Source organism: Lepisosteus oculatus, chromosome 11, assembly GCF_040954835.1.
Source record: "Lepisosteus oculatus isolate fLepOcu1 chromosome 11, fLepOcu1.hap2, whole genome shotgun sequence".
NCBI classification, from domain to species: Eukaryota; Metazoa; Chordata; class Actinopteri; order Semionotiformes; family Lepisosteidae; genus Lepisosteus; species Lepisosteus oculatus.
Window position 1 is genome coordinate 34,468,062 of NC_090706.1, and position 25,591 is coordinate 34,493,652.

Below are 25,591 nucleotides of genomic sequence, written 5' to 3' on the forward strand. Positions count from 1 at the left end.
ACACTGTTAACATTGGATTACAACATCAAAGAAGCATCAAGAGAAACTGAGCATTGACTGACAATGATACACTATAGTGACTTGAACTGCTGCTTAAGCCCTAAATCACCTCATTAGTGAGAGAACTGTTTGGACACAAATGATGAGGTGATTTACCGTGTTGAATATCAAGCCTGTTGAGAACTAAGAAATCCAAACACAGTTAGTCAATGAAAGGTCACGAGCCATGACACGAGAAGTATTTAGTTGTTACAGAACTCCACTTGCAATGATTGATGGCAACCTGACTGCATGGCACTATATTGATCAAGTCTGAGGACCTCACTTCCATTTCTGTGTGCTCAGATTCCAACTAGACATCACGTATCTTCATAGTGCTCATGTAACAAGAGCTTTCTTGTGTGATGAGAATGTGACAGTTATTCTGAGAGTGCCTTACTTGTCGGGCTTGCACCCCATTTAATATTTGTGGGATGAAATGGGATGAACTGCAGCTCAGAAATCAGTGATTTTTTTTTATTCTTGTCCAGGTTCAACAAGAGGTGTGCAATCCAAACAAAATGGTATCTGCAACATGATGCAAAGCATGCATAGCAGATGCAAAGCTATTATTCCTTTGAAAGGTGGCCACACATGCTAGAAGCCTTTAATTTGCTAGAAACCACTATTGATGACAAAAGTTAATCTGCATAAGAAATGTGGCTGTTCTATCTTTATACGACAAAACACCAGTGCACCTGATTTTGGTGATCTGCTGAAAACAGGTTCCTGGTTTAACCAGGGTGGGTTCTCGACTGTCATTTTAGTTTCAAGCTTAAAGTGATCACTTTCTAATAAAGTGCTAAACTGATTTAGTTGAAATATGTCATTGTTCATTGCATGTAAATCTACTTCAGACTTGAATTTAACATGTTGCAATGAAACATTTTATATCCACAATGGGCCAACACTGGCAAAATATGCCCTGTGCAGCTAACTGCTAGTCTCCTTCAAAACCTTTTTGTTTATGAACTCCAAACGTGGTAACATTTTAGTCTACCCTTAGTTTATTGCAGTTCACACACACTAGTGTGTAAATGTAAAAAAAAAAAAGTTAATTGGAAGGGTCTTGCTTAGAGCCTTGAAAACTGCTTGAATTTATTATGTTAGGAGTTTTAATGGAAGTGGAAATAATTTTGCGGTTGCAACTCTTTGAATAGTAGGTGCTGTTGCATTAGTAGTAGTTCAAGGAATTAGAACTACTACTCTAGAATTAGTTCTAGAAAGTAATGTGCAAATATATATATATATGTCTAAGACAGTAGTTCCTAGCCCTGGTCCTTGATGAATGCTATCTGCTCTACTCAATAGCTTAATTGATCCTCTTACTTGTTTAGACTTTTTTAATTTGTTTCTTTGGTCAGTACTGAGTGTAAATAGTCTACTTCAAGGGAAGGGTTTCCAGCAATTTAATTCATTCAGAACTTTATGCAGCCTCTACTCATCTGTCTGGTTTTTACATGATTATCAATATAGAGTATGATGAACAGACTGCAGCAACAAACTAATTTTTCTTATTTTATCTAATAAGGTATTTGTTTTGTTTGTAAGGTTTGGAGACATTTATTTGCTTAAGATCATACTGTTCATACAAAACAACAACACATTTTAATTTTCAAAGCTAGAAGACACCATCCATAGATGCATTAGAACATTTCCTTTAGTTAAATTATGTCTGCCATCAATAACTTGAGTATGTCACAGTATTTGTCACAGTACTTGATTTGCAATACCTAATGTGGTCTGCCTGCTAAAAACATAACATGAAAAAGGAACAAAACACTCTGTAGGATGATGACTTCTCTAATTGTGAATGCTGATTATGGATTATTAGTAACTTCAATAGCAATGGGCTATGCAGTTTTAATATCATAGGCTCGGAGTTTTACACACCACCTGAATGTTACACTTTCATATTAGTATTCATGGGAATTCTTTCTTCCAGGATATTCTTCCACACTCTGTAAAGCTTTTCATCTTCACCACAGTATTTCACCTAAGGGAAGAAAAGGCCCTGGTTCGAAATGGAGTTAAAGACCTTTATGCTTTCAGCACCAGCTTTCTCCTTACATTAGAATCAATGAGGGTTTTTCTTCAAATATGCAAGTGTGGCACTTCCTGTATGTGTGCATGAAAACCAACCACAGAAACTCTAAATTAACATAAGACTGCTGTGTTTTATTTTTATATGTGATGGGATTTCTCATCTTGTTTGCATTTTAATTTGATATTTTCTTTGTTTTAATTATTTCTAATACCTTACACATTACCAGTCTTATTTGAACAGATGTATTAAACAGTTATATTTAATTATCTTCTCTGATTTCACCAAAAAGTAAAGAACTTGGTAAAGGAATGATATTCAACATATAACAAGTAACATGACTATTATCATTATATTTTTATGTGTAAACTATAACAGCAGTTTTTTAAAATTTGCATTTATTCTCACAAAAGGGCTCTGGGAATTGGCTTTGAAAGAAACCTGACAAATAACTTTAATTAAAGTTCTATACTCCAAAAAGAAAGGACAAATAATTATTGTCCATAATGTCCTGTTGATTTGTGAAATGCCTGCAGGTGTTTAAATAAATGTGGAGTAATAATGGAGTAGTGATTTTTGTGTTATGATCTGGATCAAAAATGTTATTTAGGTAATAAGACTGTCTACAATGCACTAATTTCATAAGTACCTCAAGGCTTGGATTCTGTGATTTTTTTTTTCTTTTATTACTTTTGCTTTCTTTGTTTAATGTAAAACTTTAATTATGCACCATTAGGCATTTTCATTTTTTAAAGTATGTAAGTTGGTAATGATTTAAAGTTTAGCAATTGATCCTTGGGAAACCATTGTACTGTAAATCAACTTTTAATGTGCATATCAATTCAAAACATGATGCTGAGATATTGAATTTTAACAACAGCTTTTGATTTTCAGCTGCTGGCATGCTGTTTGACGTAATTAATATTTAGGTCAGAGGAAATTCTTTATATTGCTAAAGATATCTAATTTCCTGTTTTCTTAATTAAAAAGGAATAGTTCTTCTTTCCCATATATGTTTCACGGAAATCTTTTGAGGTTTATGGCACATTTTAAGAGATATTAATTAGCTCTTGCCATTTCACAACACCTGGGGACGGAGAACTGTCTGCACATTTGCTATGTGATAATTTACTTTGGTCACATATGTCTGAGCATTCCTGAATCTTAGAAAAAATAAAAAGAAGGAGTTGGAAACTCAGACTTGAAACTTTTCTTTGTTAAGCTTTACTCAGCAATTTTGAGCAGTCATGGTTGGCTTTCTATAGCTTCATTTGTTAAGCAGCGAATTGTCAAGCACCTTGACTTGATGCTGACATTGCAACCAGTTTAGATTGTAAAGCTGAATAACAATAACATAGAAAAAACATTTGAACAGGTGATTCTTTAGTTAAAATAAGGAGAACCATAAATCTACAAGTACAAAATTGGAGCTGGGGTCCTATTAATATTGAAAGCATATAAAAAGTTTCATCTTCCATCATTTTCCTACTACACTAGACGTTTACTTTTAGCAAAGCACTATTTTTGTCCCTTCGCTTTTGGTAATATGGTATTATGATGCTGTCCTCCTAATATAGTTCCAATATCATGGAATCAGTTTATTTAATAAAAATCCTTATACTTGTATAACACTTTTCTGGACACTCCACTCAAAGCGCTTTACAGGTAATGGGGACTCCCCTCCATCACCACCAATGTGCAGCCCCACCTGGATAATGCGACGACAGCCATAGTGCGCCAGAATGCTCACCACACTTCAGCTATCAGTAGGGAGGAGAACAGAGTGATTAAGCTAATTCATGGATGGGGATTTTAATGACCACAGAGAGTCAGGACCTCAGTTTTATGTCTCATGTCTCATCCAAAGGATGGAGCCTTTTTTTACATTATAGTGTCCTCATCACTATAAAGAGACATTAGGACCCACACAGGTCTCAGAGTGAGTACTCTAACACCTCTTGCAGCAGAAACCTTGGTTTTCCAAAGAGGTGTCCCATTCAGGTACCTGCTTGGCTTCAGTGAATTGCAAGTTGTAGGGTGATATAATTGCTGGCAACAAGTCTTCTTCTTCTTCTTCTTCTTCTTCTTCTTCTTCTTCTTCTTCTTCTTCTTCTTCTTCTTCTTGTTGTTATTACATTTGACATCCTTGGGGTGACTTACAATAAACAGAACTCTGGCATTCAGTTAGAGCTATTGAAACAACTTCAGTAATTAATATAATTAAAACATTACAAACACAAACTAGAAGAGCAAGACAAGTTCTAAAAGAATTAAATAAAACATACAGTGTGTATAGAGAACTGTAATGTTAACACCCTGTTGTATTGCAATATTTACGTTAAATAAGTTCAATTATCATGTTACATTACCAGTTTAAGAATAGAAAAGATAGTGTTGTTTTAGATATAATTTGGTGTAATATAAAGTATTTTATTGCAATATAGCATAAAGGGGATTTAAGCATGTACAGTAGCTGAGAGCTGAAAGAGCAGGTGCTGAACGGTTCTCAGGGACTGAGCACTTCAGATTTCTGTGGGTAGTTCATTCTGCCACTGGGGAGCGAGGGTGGAGAATGAATCAACTATGGAGAATAGTGATTGAGTGGTTACAGAAGGTCTGAGAGAATATGAGAAGTGGAGAGGGTAAGATGGTATATATAGAAAGGTAAGAGGCTAGAGATATGGGAGAGCAGAGTGGTTAAAGCAATGGTGGGATTAAAACATTCAACAAGTGTTGCTTAAGAAGGAGCAGTAGGGAAGTATCAGAAAGTAAATATGTTGGAAAAAGGAGAGACGTCACGAATGACACTGAGGTTTTTTGCAGAGGAGGATTAATTTCTGTGCCAGAAACTATGCATTTTAAACTTCTGTTCGCCTTTTTTATTTCCCCACAAACTGTCGAAGATGAAAGCAAAGAGTCCACATAAACACTAAGCCTTCAAGCTCAGTGTTTCACATTGTATATTATTAGTTTATGTTTCTGCTACTTTGCTTGCTTAACATTCTGCACTTGTCTAAATTAAATGTAATCTGCAGGGTGTTTTCCGTGTCTTGAAATTTATCTAAATCCTTTGAAGTGGCTTCTATAATGTTTGCCAGTCCTCTTATTTTAATGTTATCTGCAAATTTCATTAATTTGCTACCTATGCCAGAATCTAGATCTTTGATATAAAATAGGAATAGCAGTGCTAATTCTGAGAATTAATCTTAATGAGATACTTTATCAAAAGCCCTCTGAAAGTCTAAATATACCATATAATATGCTTTGTTTGTGTTCATTAGACCTCTGACAAAGACCTCTTACAAATTAATTACACGAGACCTCTTTCCTAAAGCAATGTTAACTATCCCCTAAAAATCTCATTTCCATGTGGATGATCCCCTAGGTTAGATCTAATTATTGTTTTCAGAACTTAACATCTAATAGATGTACAATTTAGTGGTCTGTAATTACTTGGTTTGGTTGTGTCTACCTTTTTATGAATAGGACAACATTGGCCATTATCCACTCAATGACTATAACACTTGTCTTGTGTGACTCTCGAAAGGCTCTCTCCTAACCACCTATGAATAATGCCTGTTGTCTTCATGTCCAATTCATAGAATGCCTTCAGGACTTGGAGATGTGTTCTCTTAAATGCTTGCAGTGCCAGTAAAAATATTGCCTCCTCTATGTTTACACAATTTCATTTAGACCTTTATGTTTCCTCAGCCTGAAGCCTGTTTTTTTTTTTGGTGAACATGGGTAAAATGTTTGTTTGCATCATCTAAACATTTCCTAATTTTCCAGATTTTCATTTAATCCTTTATTTTAATTAATTATCTTAATAGTTCAGGTGGGTAGCTGTGTCAGCATGCGTAGGCTGCAGAGGAACAAGTAATAGGTTTATTTCAGGAAAAAAGAGAAAAGAGAAGAAAACACAACATTTTGGCCGTGGAGCCTTCTTCGGGCGTAAGCTTACGTTGTGTTTTCTTTCTTCGCTTTTCAGCATGGAATAAACCTATTACTTGTTCCCAATTATTTTAATTTCTGGTACAGCATTTTGTTCTGTCTTGGCCCTTCTAATATCCTTTTTGACCTGTGCTTGCAGCCCATTCTGCCTATTTTCTGAAAAATGGATTATGTTCTTTTTTAATTGTTTCATAAAGTGTTTTCTCCCTCTTTATATTTTGTATTTTTTTTCTTAAATCTTCTTGGACACTGTTTTTCTAGCCTTATATTTTACTTATATTGACTTACCCTTGGGTTGAATCTCTACTGTGTTTCAAACAGAATATCTTTCAGAATATCCATCAGGGTACCATCCATCCTGTATTGTTTCCATATCTGTTCTATCCCCTCTTTTCTGAAATGGTAAATGTCTCAGACTTTACCTATATGATTTAAAATATTCTTAAAACTATACCACATGATAACCATAGGTTCCTAATTGTTCTGGCAGCTCTATTTTCTTCACTCCATCTATCTTGATGGCTCCTTATCAATGTGAGGAAGGTTTATATCTCTGGTAATAACTACTTTTCCTTCTAGGCATGCATCCCCGATTTTATTATTATTTTATGCTAAATTATCATTAATACCTGAATGAAGTGATCCATAGAGTTAGTGTTCCTAATATAATACTTTTTTTTAAAATAAATGTGACCCATATAGATTCTGACTCCCTCGATTCATTTAGGTTATGTTTCTGTGTCTAAATGCTCATTTCTGCGTCTCTCTGGATAGCATATGTACTAATATTGTATTTGTCACCTTTGCTCTCTGTTAGCCGTGTTTCAATGGTTTCAATCAAATCATAATCTCCTGACAATGCAATGGCTTACATATATTGTACTTGTTCCTAATACTCCTGACATTTAAGTATATTCACTTAATTACCTGGTTCTTTAATCTTTTTCCCCCAAAAGTTCAATTAACTCTTATCCCTGAACCCTAAACATCTCTCCTCTTTTTCATTAGATTTTCTTTAGACTCTAATTATCACCCAAGGTTATGATCTTCATTTTTTCTGATACCGATATCACTAAGATCGTTTCCTTGAAAGGTTTTCAGTGGCAAAGAAAGCAGAAGCCTTTTTATTCTTCAATACTTCCTGTTGTTTTTCCATGGGAAGACTCTGGAGAGAGTCACTGGTATAATCCTGCTGTTTATAGGTTCTCTGATTCTCTACATATGGAAAAAGTGCTATTCTAATGCAATTTTTCCTGACATGAATATAAGTATCTGGGTTTTCACTTGAATTTGCAAGGGTCTTGTTGACTTTTTACACAATATTAGCCTTCTCTGCTACCAGCATACCAAGAACACAATGTACTAGTGGCGACTCAGTGTCAAGAGGTGGAATTTAAGATAATAGCAGTGCATCCTGGAGGAATTAATGAGGGAGACAATGAGATACAAAAGAAAACCCAAGTGAAAAGGAGGAAGATCTGAGCGTCATAGCAATAAAATGATCCAAATAGCAATGGGAACACTGTAGATTTCGAGAGTCTAAGGAGTGGTGTAGTGAAAGAAGAATAGGGTGCCACAAAGGCACTTGAAGAACACAAGTGTACAGAAAGTAAAGGGCAGCGAGTCCTATCAGAAGACCGGGTTTATGCCATCAGTAAAGTAAGAAAAGAACCAGGTGTAGTAGTACCAAAAATGTCTAGTACAGGAAGTGTTCCTTTTTTCATATTCTGGATCGCATTTTGTTATTTATTTTGGTTGGGGAAACAAAAATTTTAATGTCTTATTTTTAACATAATGAGAACTACACATTGAGCAATTTTATAACTGAGATACAGCAATCAAGCAGTTCCCTATGCTATGGCTTACACTGTCAATCGTTGTCAGAGTGTGAAAACCAAAATATGTTTAGAGGATGTTGTTGGGTGCTGTAATGCTGTGAGTATATAAGTCTATTAAATATTCTGTTTCTAATACTGTTTAAACAGTCTTAGTAGCAAACAAAGAGATTAAATATTTAAACACCAAGAAGGTGTAAATGTCATCTAATTTATTTCTTCTGTACTGAAAGTACTGAAAATACACATAACACAAAATCACATGATTGTGGGACTTTGCAAATGTTATATTTAGTTATGTTATATCTAATGCAGGTGTGCTATGATCCAGTCATGCTCAAAAGATGCTGCATATAAGGATATGCAGATAACCCGCAACATGAACAGCTCTTGTTTAAATAGTGAGGAAGACTGTTGGCGTTTCCAGGTCAATGTGAATATACTGCACATACTCTCATGCAAGCACTTTAAAGTAGAGGCATGGATACAGCAGTTTAGGAAAGCACTAGTTCTCAGGGAGGCCCATGGGCTTCTGTCAAATTCTGTACAAGCATAATCCAGCCCATGAGCTACACTTTGCCCAGTCCTGCTTGCCATAAATAAGCAAGTATTGAAGCACTCTGCTAAGTGGCATTGACTGAACTCCATTTAGCAATTACCTAGAGGGCTCTTTACATATAAAGCAAAACTTAATGTGATTGATCAAATTACCATCATCCTTATGATAAATTTCTCAGACAATCCAAGCTCTCTCCATAAACACTATTTGTCATGTATAATTCTTGCTGTCTGACTATGCCACTTGCAATGTGTGCAGAGAGAGCAATACAGGGACTACAGACCCCTAAAAGAGTATGCCCTCAAAGCTTAGAGCGAAGCTGTCTTTAGTAACAGACTTAGGACAGCTATCTCATTTTAATATGGGCAATGAGTTATGAAGCCTTTCTCATCTTATTTTTCCTCTTTGATTCCTTCACTGCTGGGTGACAGAAGCCTTTGGCTGTTTGTTAGCTCATTTGAGTATGTGCTCTATTTTTTTAAGGTACACACATTCATTATTATGTTTTCTGTTGTATTATTTTTACTACTTTTTTATTATATGTTTAGAGCCCCAAGATGGTAGCTAAGAATGGTATTAATTTTTGTTGCAGCCCAGGCCTTCTTGTATTTATTTTTATCTTAACTACAATTAAAACCTACAGAAGCACATTGCTGCCACCAAGGAAAAAACATCTTCACCAAATGTATCTCATAATTACGAGAAAATTATCTGGTAATTATGACTTAGTAATTCACATGTACTTTATGTGCTCACACGATAGCACAATTGTCGTAAAATACCTATATCAAGGAGGTAGCTACGTCAGCAGGCATAGGCTGCAAAGGAACACGTTAAAGGTTTATTTCATGCTGAAAAGAGAAGAAAAGAAAAACAATGTTTTGGCTGTGAGGGCTTCAAAGACGAAAAGTTGTGTTACTTTTTTTCTCTTTATTTATCCCATGCTTTTTTCTCCTTATTTATTCCATGTTTATTCCATGCTGAAAAGAGAAAAAAAAGTAACACAACATTCCGGCTGTGAAGCCCTCACAGCCAAAATGCTGAGTTTCATTTCTTCTCTTTTCAGCATGGAATAAACCTTTAACTTATTCCTTTAATATTATAGTGTCTCCAGCGTCACTCAACAGGGAACCAGCCGGCTGAGCTAAAGGGAAATCTCCCCTCAGCCTGGCGGCTGAGGTCCCTGCTGTTCACAGAGAAGGGCAATGACATCACTGCACTGGCAACCGGCTCGCACAACCTGTAATGTCAGCCGTGACCTTTACAATACCTATATCTCTACGTGCGGACTTACAGTTTTAAGCAGTGGAAGTGACTGCACGTGTAACTGTTCATAACGGAAACATCACTGCTTTGATCTCTAAATCCTACAAAAGTGGTTCTCGTGCTTGTAATGATTCTGTTCATATGTGCTAAAAATGGCAAGATTTCATTATGACTAAACCCCAGTTGAGGTCTGTACAAATTCTGCAGCACTGGACACAATCATTAAACCATAGCCTCTACATGTGTTCAGTGCACAGCGTAACAGTTTGTACATACAATGATGTCAGCATTGCTATCTCGTAATTATGAGATAAGGGGGCAATTTTTTTCCCTTAGTTGCTGCAAAACACTTCTGTAAAAACCCAAACAATGCAGGACAATCAACTATTGTGTAGAAAGCAGTAGAGCTTTATATTTTCAAAAATACATCTGTTGGTACTTCTAAGTGTTTCTTGTGCAATATTAATCTTTTCAGAATTGGGTTCTCTCATTTTGGGTTTATTTAAGAAACAGATAACATGTTGATGTACAGGGGGAAAGTGTGTTGTAACCTTGTAGACAATGTAATTTTAAAATATCAAGTGTTGTGAAGGTTAGTCTCCCAGCAGCATCATGGATTTCATTCACCACATAAATTATTTGATATAACTATCCTGTCTTTGTTGACTGAGATCAAACTGCTTTCAGCTCTCTTTGTCAGCCCCAGTTAGCCTAACAGTTTGAAATAACTCAATCTCAACCAGCACATTCATGGGGAGAAAGTAATCTAATAAGCTTCCAAACTTCAGCTGGCAACCATTAATGGAATGCAAGATATTCAGTTTTGATTTCTTTTTGTCATGCATCCAGTTTCAAATTTTGAAATAAAGTGCATATTTCTATCATTACAAAAGGAGCTTAATTTTTCAGCTTGCAATGTTGTATGCAATGTTGTGAGCCTTACAAAAATTGTGAGAAATCCAGAGTCAAGGAGGTTAGGTGTCTTTAAAGAAGCAAAGTACCTACTGTCCCACCTTGTTCCCCCTAATTATTAATGTCTTTCTGGTGTGTCTTGTTGTGTAGTGTATTTACTTCCTGCGTCTGCTCTGCTCCTGGCTCAGCATTAAGGGTACAGATGTCCCGAGACCCGCCTAGCACCAGGTCACCCCACGTCAGTGGCCTGAGGGCATAAGATTCTATACCAACATAGTCTGTCCCCCTCAGCCTGGGTTAGCCCCTGTGTTGCCCCTTTTGTCACTACGCATATGGTCTACTGCTCTCCTTTTCATTTCACGGCTTGCCCTTCTGACATCCATAACAGGATTCTGAGCCTAGAACCCGCGAGCTGCTTTTTTGAATTTTTTGTTTCCTGGTTTTTGGAATTTATTTACTCCTGGTTCCAGGCTTCCATGGCCCCTGCTCTCCCTATTTATCGTGAGTTCTTTTTTTTATGTGTTGTTTGTTCCCGTGTTCCATCAGAGATTATTTTAGTTGTGTGTGATTTTTTACATGTTTTTTTACGTCTGTCCCATGCTCCCACGCCCCCCAGTCTCCCTGCTCCCGGGCTCCCATGCCCTCTGGTCTGGGCTTCCATGCACTTATGTGTTGTTTTTTCCCCTGTTCCGTCAGGGTTTATTTTTTGTTATGCATGATTTTTTACGTGTTCAGTCTGGTTTTTTGTCTTGCTCCTCCCGAGCCCAGTCCAGCCCCCCCTTCCTCTACTCAATAAGGGTTTTTTACCCTGCAGGAGGGGGTAGCTCTCAGCCGTGGACCCCCGGAGGTTTCTTTTCAGTTAAATGAGATTTTTCCTTCCCCCAGTGCTGTGCAGCTCTTTTTTGGGCTTCAGGAGTCACCCTTGAAGAGGGGGGTACTGTCACACCCTGTAAACTAGAGGGCACTCCACTTCTGTCCTGTTCCTTGTTCCCTGTGATTATTCACGTCTTCCTGGTGTGTGTTGTTGTGTAGCCTATTTACTTCCTGTGCCTGCTCTGCTCCTGGCTCAGCATTGAGGGTATAGAAGTCCTGAGACCCACCTAGCACCAGGTTGCCCCAGGTCCATGGTCTGAGGGCATAGGTTTCTATACCAACATCGTCTCACGTCCTAAGTCTGGGCTAACCCCCTTGTTGCCCCTTTTGCTGCTACGCATAGGGTCTACTGCTCTCCTGGTCATTCCACGGATTGCCCTTCTGACATCAGTAACACCTACTGTATGTGTAAAGTTATGTAGGGTTAAAAACATTAATTTACAGGTTTTGCAACTCTGGTTAAAAAACTAAACTTGAAAGAAAGTGCAGGGTGGTGCTTTCTAAAATAATGTGAGAGTCATTATCTTTGATTTCAATAGATTCCTTTGAAGAAATGTGCATTCTGACAGTGTTGAAATAGTGTCTGGCTTCAGAGTTAAGATAAAAAACTTTTCCATAAACGTCAGAATATTTGAATTCTTTTTTAGATTTAATGAGAGACGGTGTTTATGAGAAAGGTTGCAATTTAGAGGAGGACAATAGATACAAAGGGTTTTAGGATATAAATACTATGCTATGTATTATATATAACATAAAACTTCATAAACATAAACCCAGACTGTTTATTTTGTATTACAAGCTAATTTATGTGTGTTTTTTAAATGCTTACACTGAAAGTAGTTTAATTAAAAAAATGAAATGGATATTTTATATTATTAAAAAAACTACTGTATGTACAGGTGCTCAGACAGTAACATTTAACTACCAAATGAGAGCTCTTGGACAAATTCTTACCTGAGAAATGGCAGTGGTATTTGAAATGTAATACCGCTTATTCGTAAAGAGAAGAGCTTTAATTAAGGTAATTTTGTATGGGTATATTTAAGATACTCCCACACATTTCACTTGCTATTTTAAAATATTATCCACAGAATGCTGATTTCAATATGTACTATTTTTTCACATGATTTTGTGTATTGGGAATTAACCACATTAAAGAAAATTAAGCTAATTTTTCTTAATGGGGGTGTATTCACTTGCAGAAACCATTTGAGAACAAAATGTCAGGCACTGTGATTCCCGTCTGCCCTCTTTCTTATGTTTTTTTATAATGTAGTCAACAAAAATATCTTAATTTCAAAAAGTCAGTAAAGTCCTTGGATTATGAAGATCCATTCCTTTTACACATTTACAACACTGTTCGTGGCCCTGTCATTTTCCCCTGCAGATATTGTATTTATCATGTTAGTTTCTGCAGCTGCTAACCTTGTAAAAAGATAGTATTCTTGGCTATTTTAGATACTATGTATTTTCTGAACTACAACTTTTGTTTTATGTATTTATGTGTTTTATGTGCATGTGTGAAATGTAACTGCAGATACAGTATTTTGCCCACAAGTACCACTGAAATGGGATCTATGACTTCAAACAGTTTTTGTTGCGGTAGAGCAAATCAATATAATTGAAATAACTAATCTAACCATATTCTAGAAACTATATAATTCAGGTACTGAATGACATGCAATGCATTTTGAGCTGCAGAGAACCAATAAAGTTGTAAAATGTTTTTTCACAGCTCAAGAAATTGACTTTATTTATTTGCATCAAGATTAATTTGTTCCAACCTGATGACTTTATTATTTTTGGCATTATTTTACAGTTTCAAGAAAAAAGAGCCCCAAGATGGCAGCTAAGAATGGTATTAATTTTTGTTAATACCATTCTTAACTGTTTAAAATGTAAACATTCAGTCGTATATAATGCAACAACATGTAACCGTGTAATCCTGAGGCAGATGATATTGTACATCTCACTTTTGTGCAGCTAAAACCAAAACAACAAAATTATTTGAAATACACCCTTTTACTTTTTGTTTACCTCTGACTTCCATTTGAAACTAAAGTAGCAACAAAGTTTTATTTTAGCACAGGTTAATCTACCTGACCTTGTAGCACTGCTGTTCTTATGTGTGTCTTTCAACTCTGTGTTTTGATCTAGTTATCTTTTATCTAATTGGGAGACTAACCTTTACAGCACTGGATGGTTTTTGAATTACATTGTCTACCAAGGTTATGTTTTACAATTCTTAGTTTTCTGAGCCAAGAGTGAAACAAATCATAAGATTCTAATGTAATTGTATTGTTTTAATTAGCACAGAAGTGAAAGTATTTTACTCCATTTGAGTAGTTATAAGAACTAAAGCAATCATACCTAATTCCCTAAAACAACCATTTACTACATTTTCATCACAATGTTTGACTATGATTTGTTTTGCTTTCAACACTTACTGAAATTCATATTCTTTCTTTACCTTATGTTTCCACCTTTTAATTTTGTCTCCTATGATGTTGTGCAGCCATCATTCGTGATGTAAAAGGTACAAGCCAAGATCTTTTTAAATCATTTAGGTGAGACAATTTACATTCTTTCTCTGTAGTAGACCACGATTTTCAAAATATTACTATTGTTATACCAGTCTGAGATTAAGTCAGGATGATTTTTCATTTACTTCTACTTATTCTACAGTACTATTATGCATTATTCAAATGTATGGTTCATGGTGATATTTACTGTATATCATTATTTTATTTCAAAGTTGTTGAATCAAATGTAGCTATGAATGATCTGCAATTTTCTATTTGATCTTCCAGCAACTCTTTGTGTCTTCACTTAGGGGAGTTTATGCACAACACTTGCTGATTTCTTTATTTAACCATCTGCCTGGACATTGTGAATACTATATATTTTTCTCAAGCTGAAAGGATAATTTTGATTTCTGCTAGCTAATTTCCATCCCTTAATAATCACCATTTAATGCCTTTGCTATATGAGTGCAAAATGAATGTGAGAATAGGTCATTTTCACAGATTATTATAGAAGTTATTTCAACAGGATTAACAAGTATTCTCACTTCATCTTAGTCCATTATGGAATAATTGCATACATGACCATTCCTTTCACTTGGATGGATGAGGCTAATTTGGGTTCTCTATAGTTTTCATTATCTCTTCATAAACTATCCCTTGGTATGCCTTTTTTCCTTATGTGTAGCTTCATTTTAGCAGTATAGTCATTTGTAAGCGGATTCAGGCTACACCAACATCTAACATATTGCAGATATTGTGACAAAAAGGTCATTTAAATAAGTATAAACAAATACAGACTTTTTTCCAGCATATGCACTTAGGACGGTGAAGTTCCATTTTCTGTATTGTTGATGGTCCCTGAAGGGACATTTTCATATCTTATAATCTTCATTCAACTTTTTGCGATTTCTATGCCTTAAAGTAAGGCATTAAAATGAAGATGAGGATGATAATTTTTGATTCTGTCAGCTCTATAAACAATGAAAGTGAATGTTTTTATACTTGACTATACTTTGAGTAGTATATACAGTATATAATATTTGTACTCTTGGATTAATTTAAGTTGTTATGGTTAGCCATGAACAATATCATATCATGTGTACAAATTACACTGAGGAAAACATAATTTCTTTGAAAATGTTTTTAAATTTCTGTGCTATGTGTCTTATGCTTAGTATGTTTAAAAAGGTTTACAATAACATTTATGGAATTAAAAAAATAATACAAGGATAGTAATGACAATTAAGGAACAAAATAAAAGCCAAAAAGTCCTTGATGTCATAAGAGGCAAAAATGAGAGATCATTAAAAATGTCAGCACCTCAAAGCAAAGCTCTAAAATGTCATGATAAGTCACTCACTTCAGCAGGATTAAAGTACCATATTCATCAGGAAACTACTATCATTGCACCAGACAGGCGGAAAGGAGTGTTGAGCGAGTTGTTCCTCACCTTGAGGTGAAGATAATGGAAGATAATGGGAACTACATTATATGACAGAAAACACAGTTTACTAGATGCTAAAAGCACTGTTTTTCAAGTATCTATGCAACAAGAATTTCTCAGGCCTCTCAAGCATATTGAAAAAATAAAAGAAAAAAAGCATTTCATTATAGGATTGTGTCTTGCTTTGAGTTCCTCGGATTCTGAGGGCTTTGTCATTAAATGGCTTCTTTCCTCAGTATTAATAAAGCAATTCAGATTTCACCCTGCTCCTCAATATTTGTATTTAAAATGAAAAAAGAACATAAAAAATAATTCTTTCTTTCGCCTTTTCCACAGAGAACTGCTCATCCTGTCTACATTCACATTCAAATATTTAATTATCAATAGGTCAAACAAATACCTTCCTAGAATATGGTAGACTTCAGCAATTTTATTTTATTTTTAGTAATAAATTGCTGTGGTTGAGTCTGAGTTGCTTACCATCCTTATCAGCCTTAAATTTCTTTTGCCTCTCTGAAGTTACCAAGCAAATTAATCCACTGCATGAGTAGCTACAGTGTCAGCGTTCAAGTGTCCTTTAAAAGAGATTATATTTCAGATGTGAATGCACAGCCACTAAAAATGTACAAACACTGGCAATCACATTGAAAGAGTGCTAACTGCAGTTTTTTTTTTCACTTTTTCTCCTCTGCCTGAAAAAAATGGATTAAATGTTTTTTTTTTAAGTGAATGGTTTTTTGGGTGACTCTTTTTCCATTTAGACATTTACTGTGGTGAGAAGAAAAGAGATTTCCATTACACGTGTAGAAACCTGAGTAGGAATTGCTATGCCAAAACTTCAGAGTCATTTCTGGGATGAAAAACTCTAAAAAAAATGTTAAGGTTTTGATCAGTTAGGTACTGGAAAACCCAATAAGCTTAATGGGCTAAATGGGCATTTCTTGTTTATAACATAAGAATGTACTTATGAAATAATCACAGAAATGTATTGTATTGTCACCAGTTGTTTTTCAATCATAGTGAAGACAGGATAGCTACAGTATAAAGGAATTTAAAGGGCACAAGGAGGTATTTATCCAAGCATATTGATTAACACTTGCTTATTCATTTGAAGTCTTACATTTGTGGGATATGCATAGAATCGGTTAAATAATTTTTATAAGACCTTAAACACATAGGCCATACAGTAGGTTTTAATACAAATTTAGAATGACCAGGCAGAATAACACTTGGCTGCGAAAATATTTTCACTGTTTAATAGTTAAAGGTTTTCCAATGCAGTAGAGGTTTAGTATAAGGCTATGGTAATTATATAGAGAAAACAGTATTAAAAGATAAATTGGAAAAGCTAAAAGAACAATTTATTTTATTTTTTACAATTTACTGCAATATTTATTATTTTCCAATGAGTGTATAACTCCATTTTTTAATTCAGCTTGCAATTACTTACTTAGAGTTCTCTGTTTAGCAAAGAATGATTACTTTAATTCATCATGTTGCTTTTTTTTTGTCAGAATAGCCTAGTATTAATTTTAATATAGTGACTGAGGTTTGTATTCATTTTTTTCCTCTATGTGACATTAGAAACATTGTTTTTGAAAGCTAGTATTAATCTTTTTGATACATTACACTTTTTGCTTTCATTTTATTAAATGTTCAACTGGCATAAAAGTAGATTACATAGTAAAAATCAGAACATTTGTGATGGACAAATATGCATTTTGCCATTTTTGTCATTCTTACCTATTACTAATAAGCCTGTTGTTATGGATGGCATATCTATATTTGCTTTTATATTGTTCCACTCCACTTCTATTGTATTTTACTATCTTTCATATACTTGATCTAATGTTCATATGGTGAAAATCCTTAAGCATCACCCCTGTACTAAAACAATAATATAACCAAAAAAATAAGACTTAATATTAGTTCAGTGAAGAGTTCAATAATTCAAGGTATTTTCTGTAGATCTGTTAAATGAAGGGCTCTTAATAGGCTTAGTTTAAACTGGAAATGCAGTGGCAATCCCGGAGAGTAAATGGGCAATTTCATTGTCAGATTGTTTATTTCTGTGTAATTTTGCTGAACCAATAGATAGCTCAGATCTTTCGGACTGATAGAGAAGATTACAAGGTTTCAGCATGTTCGAAAGAAGCCATAGAAAACAGCAGCCTGAGCTGTTCACCCAGCTGAGAGAAAAATGGTATTGGACATGGGGAGGAAGTGAAAACTATGCATAGGGACTTAACTATTGTTTGTGAATCTGTTGTTTTTATTTGTCAAACCATTCATCTACCATAATAGGCATGCAGCTTCTAGAATAACAGGTATTTTGCTGTAAAAATACAACTTCCTTATCACTACAGAAATAACTTGTGAGTGTTTTCCTGAAATTCGAGAAAAATAATATTGATCTTACTGTTATATTAAAATTGCCTCTTTGCTCTAAAATTAAAATTGCTTCTCAAAACAGGCTGCAATTTGAAAAAAACCCTCAATAAAATATAGCTTCGCAACCAGCTGTGATCCTCTATATACTTCTTGACCTTATTCCCTCAACACATTTTATGCAGGTACCAAGACAGCTTCTCATGAAGCCCTGTGACATTCTGGAAATTAAGCTTCAACAGCCTGTAGTCATAATATCCCTGTATCTGTCAAGGTAACTACAGCCTTACATTTGCACTGCCACAGGGCACCTGCGGATGTGTCTAGTGGAAAGGTCAGGAATCAGCCAAACAATCGTTTCCAAGGCACTGACTAATGTCATGCTGGTATTGTTTTGCAGGTCAAGAAAGTCTATGAAATAGATAGGACCACCTAAGAGGTCTGACTCTTAAAAGCTATTCTAGAAGCTTGGTGAAATCTCTATTGATTGTAAATTAATTATCTTAGCCATTCTCACTGGTTTATGGTTTATAGTTTTGTGTAGCTGTGAATATGATGATTAGGGGTTCTGAGAATTTATTATTTTTAATTCAGTTGAAATTTACTAGAGGGCCTGTTAAATGTTAATACAATTTAATAGGATTTTAGAGCTAGTTATGTTGAAGCAGGTAATATTAGACATCTAGTACAAGAGCGTGACTCAAGAAATTAACAATTTCAAAATTGTGAATAAATATCCAACGTTTCAGGGCATAACAATGTCAACGTTTCAAGACAGCTAGAAGGTTGGGAAACATATAGAGTACAGATGTGTCTTCAGTTTAGATCTAAGCAACATGAGGGTAGTTGCCAGAAACTGGACATTTTTTTTTCCTTTAAATAATCCCCTGGCACATGAACAGATATCATTGCAACTCTGTATCATGAGAAGTAAAGCCTTAAAGTTCCAGCAGCTGCCTCCACTGTTTTTTAGTTTTTTTTACCTATTGGAATCAAAACTCTTAAATATATATGAGACAGACTTACTACAGTTTTAATAGTAAAGGATGTAGCGAACAAGCAAATTCAGATATTTTAAGATTAGAAGTATAGAAGAAAAAATTTTGTGCATGAGATTTAAAGTTAGCTATTATTGGCTGGAAAAAAAACAATAGGAATGTCAGGAGCAGAAAAAAGAACTGGTGAATATGATTGTTAAACCGAGTTTATCAGAGTACCTATGAGAGGTTGTCTGCATTGATCCCGCTAGCATTTTCAAACAATTAAGAGTAAGGAAAAATGTTGAGTTAAGAGAACCATTAGAGAACTGTGATTATAATACAGTGTGCTTTGAAATATACCTTGAAACTGTTCAGATAAAGTCCACATCAAAGGTGTAGAATATCAAAAAGCAGACATTGATGGAATGAGACAGAACCAAAGAGAAGAAGAATGACACCTGAATAGAACAAATAGAGAACGGATGACAACAGTAAGTTAAATTAAAAATCAAAAAGTACATTGAAATGTAAAAAGCAGTGTCCCAAATAGTTTTGAGAAAAATCTCTAATATATTTTTAATGATAAAAAAACAAGATCCAACAAAAAAGATAAAAAGAAAATAAATAAATTTAAAAAATGTTTTTTTTTTGGTATTACAACAACATGAATGAAGGAAAATACATGTATATCCAGGAAAATAATGGGAAAGTTCTAGATAAAAAAAGGAAAGAAGGAATCAACAACATCCCTCAGACCAAGGAAATATAAAGTTCTGATTTAAATAGTATTTCCACTAAAGACACTGACATTACAGGTACTAGAAGCACTTAAAATCTCCAGGGCCTGATGGGTTTACACCAATTAAAATGAAACACAAATCTTTAAAGGTGACTAACAAGCTCTTCCAACACCCAAAACAGGGGTAGTAACCATGGACTGGAAAAGTGCTAGTGTCAATCCATTAAATTGCTTACAAAATAAAATAATAATTAGAATTTAACTAGAGGATTATCTTTTTTGGAAAGTAGGAGGATATGTTTTTGTAGAGGTTAGTCAAAGTGTTTGCCTAACTGACATGTTAGAGTTTTTTGAACAAGCAGCAAAAGTAACAGACACAAAGAGTGCATGCTTTGTATAGATTTTCAGAAGTCTTTTGTTAAACTTCCTCAAAAAAGATTGATTCTCAAATTGCAGCCAGAGGATATTCAAGGTAATGTGCGTGTTTGGATTGTGAACTAGTTAAAGGATAGAAAAATGGCCTATGTGTAAAGATGAAATGCTCTATTTCGAATACTGTAAATAGTGACGTACCACAGGGATCTGTCTTTGGATCATATCTCTTCCTTATTTATATGAATCGCTAGAGATGGGTAATCCTTCTAGAGGCCCAGTGTGTTCGCAGGCTTGCTAGAACTCTTCAAAGCACCAGTAAGTGATAAGGTGAGAGTGATGAGGTGTTAAATTGGCCTCATTTAGCTATATGAGTCATTATGGCCTTTAGCCTAAGGCCAGTTTTAATATAATATTTATTATTTCCACCACCTCTTCAGTTATGGCTGCTTTAAAATGACAAAGAAAATCTTCAGGTCTCCAGGCATTCAGTTCTCATTGAACATATGTTTGACTTGGGATTAATGTGCTTTTCCTCTGATGTAAGATGTATGAAACACTCAGAGGACTGTTGTTCTAAAGCAGGGGTACCCACACTTTTGTAGCTTAAGATCTACTTTTGTATTTGGCAAGTCAACAAGATCTACTGATCGATAATGTTTTACAAATAGTTAGGTTATAAATTCTTATAAGCAAGTATATGTAGTTACTGAATTCATTATTTTTGTGCTGTAATAATTATAGTCTATATGAGGCAAAATTATAATTATTCATTGTGGCACTTGCTGATAAATAGATAGGGGTCCCTAACGTATTCTGATAATTTGCACTGAATGGAGTCAGCCAGTTTTGCATAATCAGGACAGTAGCCACTGGTAGCAAGCCTCAGGCAGATTTCCAGGTGGTCATCAACTGGTATTTGGTTTTAATGACCTTCATGTAGGAAAATGCTGATTCACATAAGTAAGTCAATACAAAAAAAAATGTTATGTAAGATGCACATTTTTTGGCATGTTTGGATACTTTTCCTGGAGAAGTAATTTACAAAATTTCCCCGTAGCGGCCCTTGCATTCATTTGAATGTCTGTCTTGAGTGAAAAAATGTCATCCTTGAGTGCTGATGAATCAAGGTGAAACAATGAGGTGGTTTTGGCTGCGAGTGCATCAGCATCTGTTTCTGCCTCAAATGGAAAACACATGAAAGTTGCAATCGGTTCTAGTACTGCAAAGCCGACAAGACATTTTGACCACGTAGCGGACAGTGTCAAACTGTGCGGTTTATTTTCCCTGTTTTTCCAGCTCGGATACTGTGCTTGGAAAGTTTATTAGGTCATGACATTGTAGCTTTGAAGCCAGCAATTCTAATTTTCGTTTGAAAGTGTTAACAGTGCTGATCATATCGATCACATTCTTGTCTTTCCCTTGCAGCTCTAAATTAAGTTCATTGTGTATGTCAAACAGGTTTATTTTGCTTGTCTCAGACAGAAGAGGGTGGGAATAAGGATAAAGCCAGTGTCACCCTACTCTTGAATTCACCTTATACTTGAATTAAAATGACCATGTATATTTTAAGATTGTGACGCGATCGACCCAGAGCAGTTTTGCGATCAACCAGTCGATCGCAATCGATGTAATGGGCACCTCTGTTCTAAAGGATCATGTCCTGTAGACCTCTGGGATATAGGATCAGTAGATCTCTAATCAGAACAGCTGGACATTAAATTAGCATAAGAACCCTAAATGGAGCTCAGAGGTAATGAATTCATACTGTTTTTAACAGTTGTTTACTGGTGGTGATTGCATGGGGCAAAACTGTCTGTTTAGATGGCATCATTACCACACCAAAGCATTATGAATAGGTAGCCTATTCACCACCTGAATGAATGGGTATATTTCTTTAAGGATGTGTTTTTTGATTTACTATGCTCTAAAAGATTTTAATTATAAACCTTGTCTAATCCAGCAGATGGCAGTCTATCAGATTCTTTTTTTTAAATCCTCTTTTAACATGGACTGACCAAGACGTCTTTGAAAGAAAATCACCTAAATCCCTGCAAAAGCCACAGTACTTTTTCTTTCTGTGACCTTTTCTGATACTCAGGCAGTGCTTGTCAGGTACATGTAAAAGGATATATGCTTCTGTATGTGCCGAGTATGCATTTGTGTATGAAAGTGTTTTGAGTTTATATGTGTGTTGATTTTGTTTTGACTAGCGGGTATTTCGGGGGTGGTGGTGGAGGGGGTTGAAGTTAAATGTGACCTACATTCAGATTTCATGCCCAAGAGGTTCTCTCTGAAGGATGTCCAAAGTCTATAACCACTCTTTCAGTGGATTCTCCAAATCAGATTAGTGGTGGCATATGCTACTGCCATTAAGGTCACAAACAAAGCCAGAGGGGCATTATGCCATATAAGCAGTGGCTAATGTAAGATAAAAAAAATATTCTACAGCTATAATACAACACAGCAGAGAGCATGAGATTTTTAATGCTACGCCACTGCAGAAGTAGGAGTGGGGATTAATGTTCACCCATTGCCTCCCTCTCTATTAAACATTTATTCTTTTAGAAATAGACAAACTGTAAATATGAAGTTTTAATGGTTCCTCTTTAAAACCCATTACAGTCTCTTTTGTCAAATTTGTTTTTCGGCTTTTTTAGTTTTGCTGGACAGTTATGTATTGAAAGTCTGGTGTCTCAGATCTTAAAAGCAATACACAGTTACACAATCCATTGTCATTGTTGTACTAAATAAACCTTTTTGTGAAATGCCATTTTCGTCAAATTATACTGAAATCCCAACTACAGTCTAACTGTTTTATTTTCAGTTATAATCTGTGAAAAATAATTTGCATTTTAATAGATATTGCAACTCTGTGGCTGACAAATGTTTTATTAAAGACTCTGATAAACTGTTTGAAGTCAGTCCTTCCAATTTCAGTTTTTATTATTACTGTGGCTTATATCAGACGAGTTGTACAGTTCTGTCAATATACTGTTGTTTTTGGCTTTTATATATAACTCTGCCATACACACAATCATTTAGAAAACACTCCAGAAGTCTACAGAAAACTTATTTAAATTATAAATTTCCAGCATCCAGACTGGTCATATGTATAAGTACTACTTGTAATCATATTATGTGATTGAGGTAATTGTATATTTATGTAATTGATTATATAATTGAGGTCTGAAATTCAAGAATAATTTGTCCACTATATGTAGGCATTTCTGTTCAAGCAATTAAAATGTCCAGTAGTGGGGATTTAGGAACATTTTACGTAATTTTTATAGTCCAGGTGATTTGTGTTCTTCTAATATACTTTTTGTATTCCTAACTAAATAAGGTGTCTTTACAATAGGTATTCGAAAATTACCTACTGATAAGGCTGTGTTACAAAGTTAGAGTAGCCTAATACCCTAAAAGTAATTACATTTTCTTTGAATGGTGCACGGCAGGTGGTGTGATGATCTGAATATATTCACATCCTTGTAAGAGTTGTGCATAGTAATTATACCTTTCAGGGCATAACTGAAATGAATCAGAGTACTGTACTTTATTTGACTTTATTAAACTACCCTTCTCTATGCTTGTATTGAGAAAACAGTAACTTCAATATGATGCAAGTTATGAGGTCATTTGCTTTCACAGTGAACCAAGAAAACACCTGTTCAACTTTGGCAAACTGATTTGCCAGATTTCTGCCTCTGTAAGTCCCCCTGTGCTGCCTACTGGGCAAAGTGAGACAATAAAATAAGAACAGATGTGACAAACACATTTTTAGAGAGGGGAGAATATCATAGTCGTGGGAGAAATGCCCAGATCAGAAGCAGTGAGTCCACCTTTGTTAAATTATTTTAAAATATTTTATATTTTACTTTGATATTTATACACTACCTAAGGTTTCTTGTGAAAAAGGAAAATAATCAAATGCTAAATTAGGCATTTGGGGAGTTTATTAAAGTAATAATTCAATATTGATATTGAAGTACATGTTCAACTACCAGAAAAAAAAATTGTACATTAATAAGCCCTTTGCACAGCTGCTGGAGTGAGGTGGTTAGTGAGTGATATAATGTGTGAGCAGAAATACTCAAAAAGCCAATCAATAAATGACTTTTTTCCTGCATTTCATAAAAAGAAAGTGGTGTGCTAGGATAGCAACTAAGAAATTGTGATTTTTGTGAGAGTTGTCACAGTATGTGCTGATGTCTTGTACAATTGTAGTAACTTAGCAGAATTAAAGACTTTTTCCCATACTCTGGATCTTTTATACATATTCATACAAATAATGTAATTGTTATTTAGTATTATGTATAACTGCACGTATGACCAGTGACTTTTTAAAAAATTGCTTGATGTTTAAAGCATTTGGACCAGGAGACAAGGTGATTTGGATAAGTCAAAGGCAGATCATACATGAAAGCACCATCCAGGAAATTTCTTGAATGATTCCATACATTTATTTCAGACCTTTCTAACCAATGCTTTAAGTGGATTTTAATTTAGGTAATATGGTTAAATATAGCTAATCAATATGAATGAGAATGAGTATTTGATCAAAGAGTAGCTCTATGTAAACACAGAAAATATAACATCAAAGCCAAGAAATCTTTCTTTTTCATGTCATTGTGTCATTCTTGGAGAGATAACAAGGGTCTCCATTAGATACTCTCTATTACCTGTGAACTAAAAAAATATTCACTGTAAAAAAGCACAAATAGGCTTTGTATATTGATTATTTCAGATGTACAGAGCACCTGAAGCAACAGTGTATTTTTCAACACACTAATGAACACTGTATTATTTTTCAGAAGTCATAATTGGATAAAACATTGGATAAATAAACTCTCTGCAGCCTAGAGGTTCATGACAGAAAATGAAACTGAAGCTAGAATTATCATTAATATTTATTTAAAGTTGTCCATGTAACATCAACTGAAATACCATGTCTATTATTTATTGGCACATTGGCCACACAGCCGAATAGCTGTCAGACCAAATTAAAGATTTCAGTGATCAATGTGTGAAGGGCATAGGAACTTTATCGTTGTCCAATTTATGTTTGATCCCTGCTCCTTTACTGACTTCTGAGAAATAGAAATGCAGTAATTCATCATTTAGTAATTAATACGCTTTTGAATTTCCCTTTGGGTTACTGAAAATTCCCTAAACTGTGTACAAATAAGAGGAGTAAGTTAAAAAGAAAATGTAAAAGCAGTTTTTAACATTTCTTTTGAACCAAATTTAAGGAAAAAAAAACACTAAAAACACAAACATAGTTTTAATCATATACAGTGTGGAATCCATGAAGGAGACTTATTTTAGTTCTAAAATCCCATAAAGCACACAGCTAAGCCTCATTCTCAAAATTACAAGAATAATGAGAAATCAAACAAGACCTACTATTCTTTAGTATTTTAATATACAGTTAATTCTGAAAACTCTTCTGACTCATAGAACCACATACAGTTTTGGAACTTTATCCAATCTCTATGAAATATTCTTTGAGTTTGGTGTGAGAGCTGAGCTAGGTTTGAATTTTTGCAGATGATAAATTACCCTGCATGAAAACACATATGTGACACAGGAAGATAGCCAAGAATCTTAGAAAATCTGTCAACACTGTTGGCTGAAAAGGATTTATAAGTATTAGAGTAATGA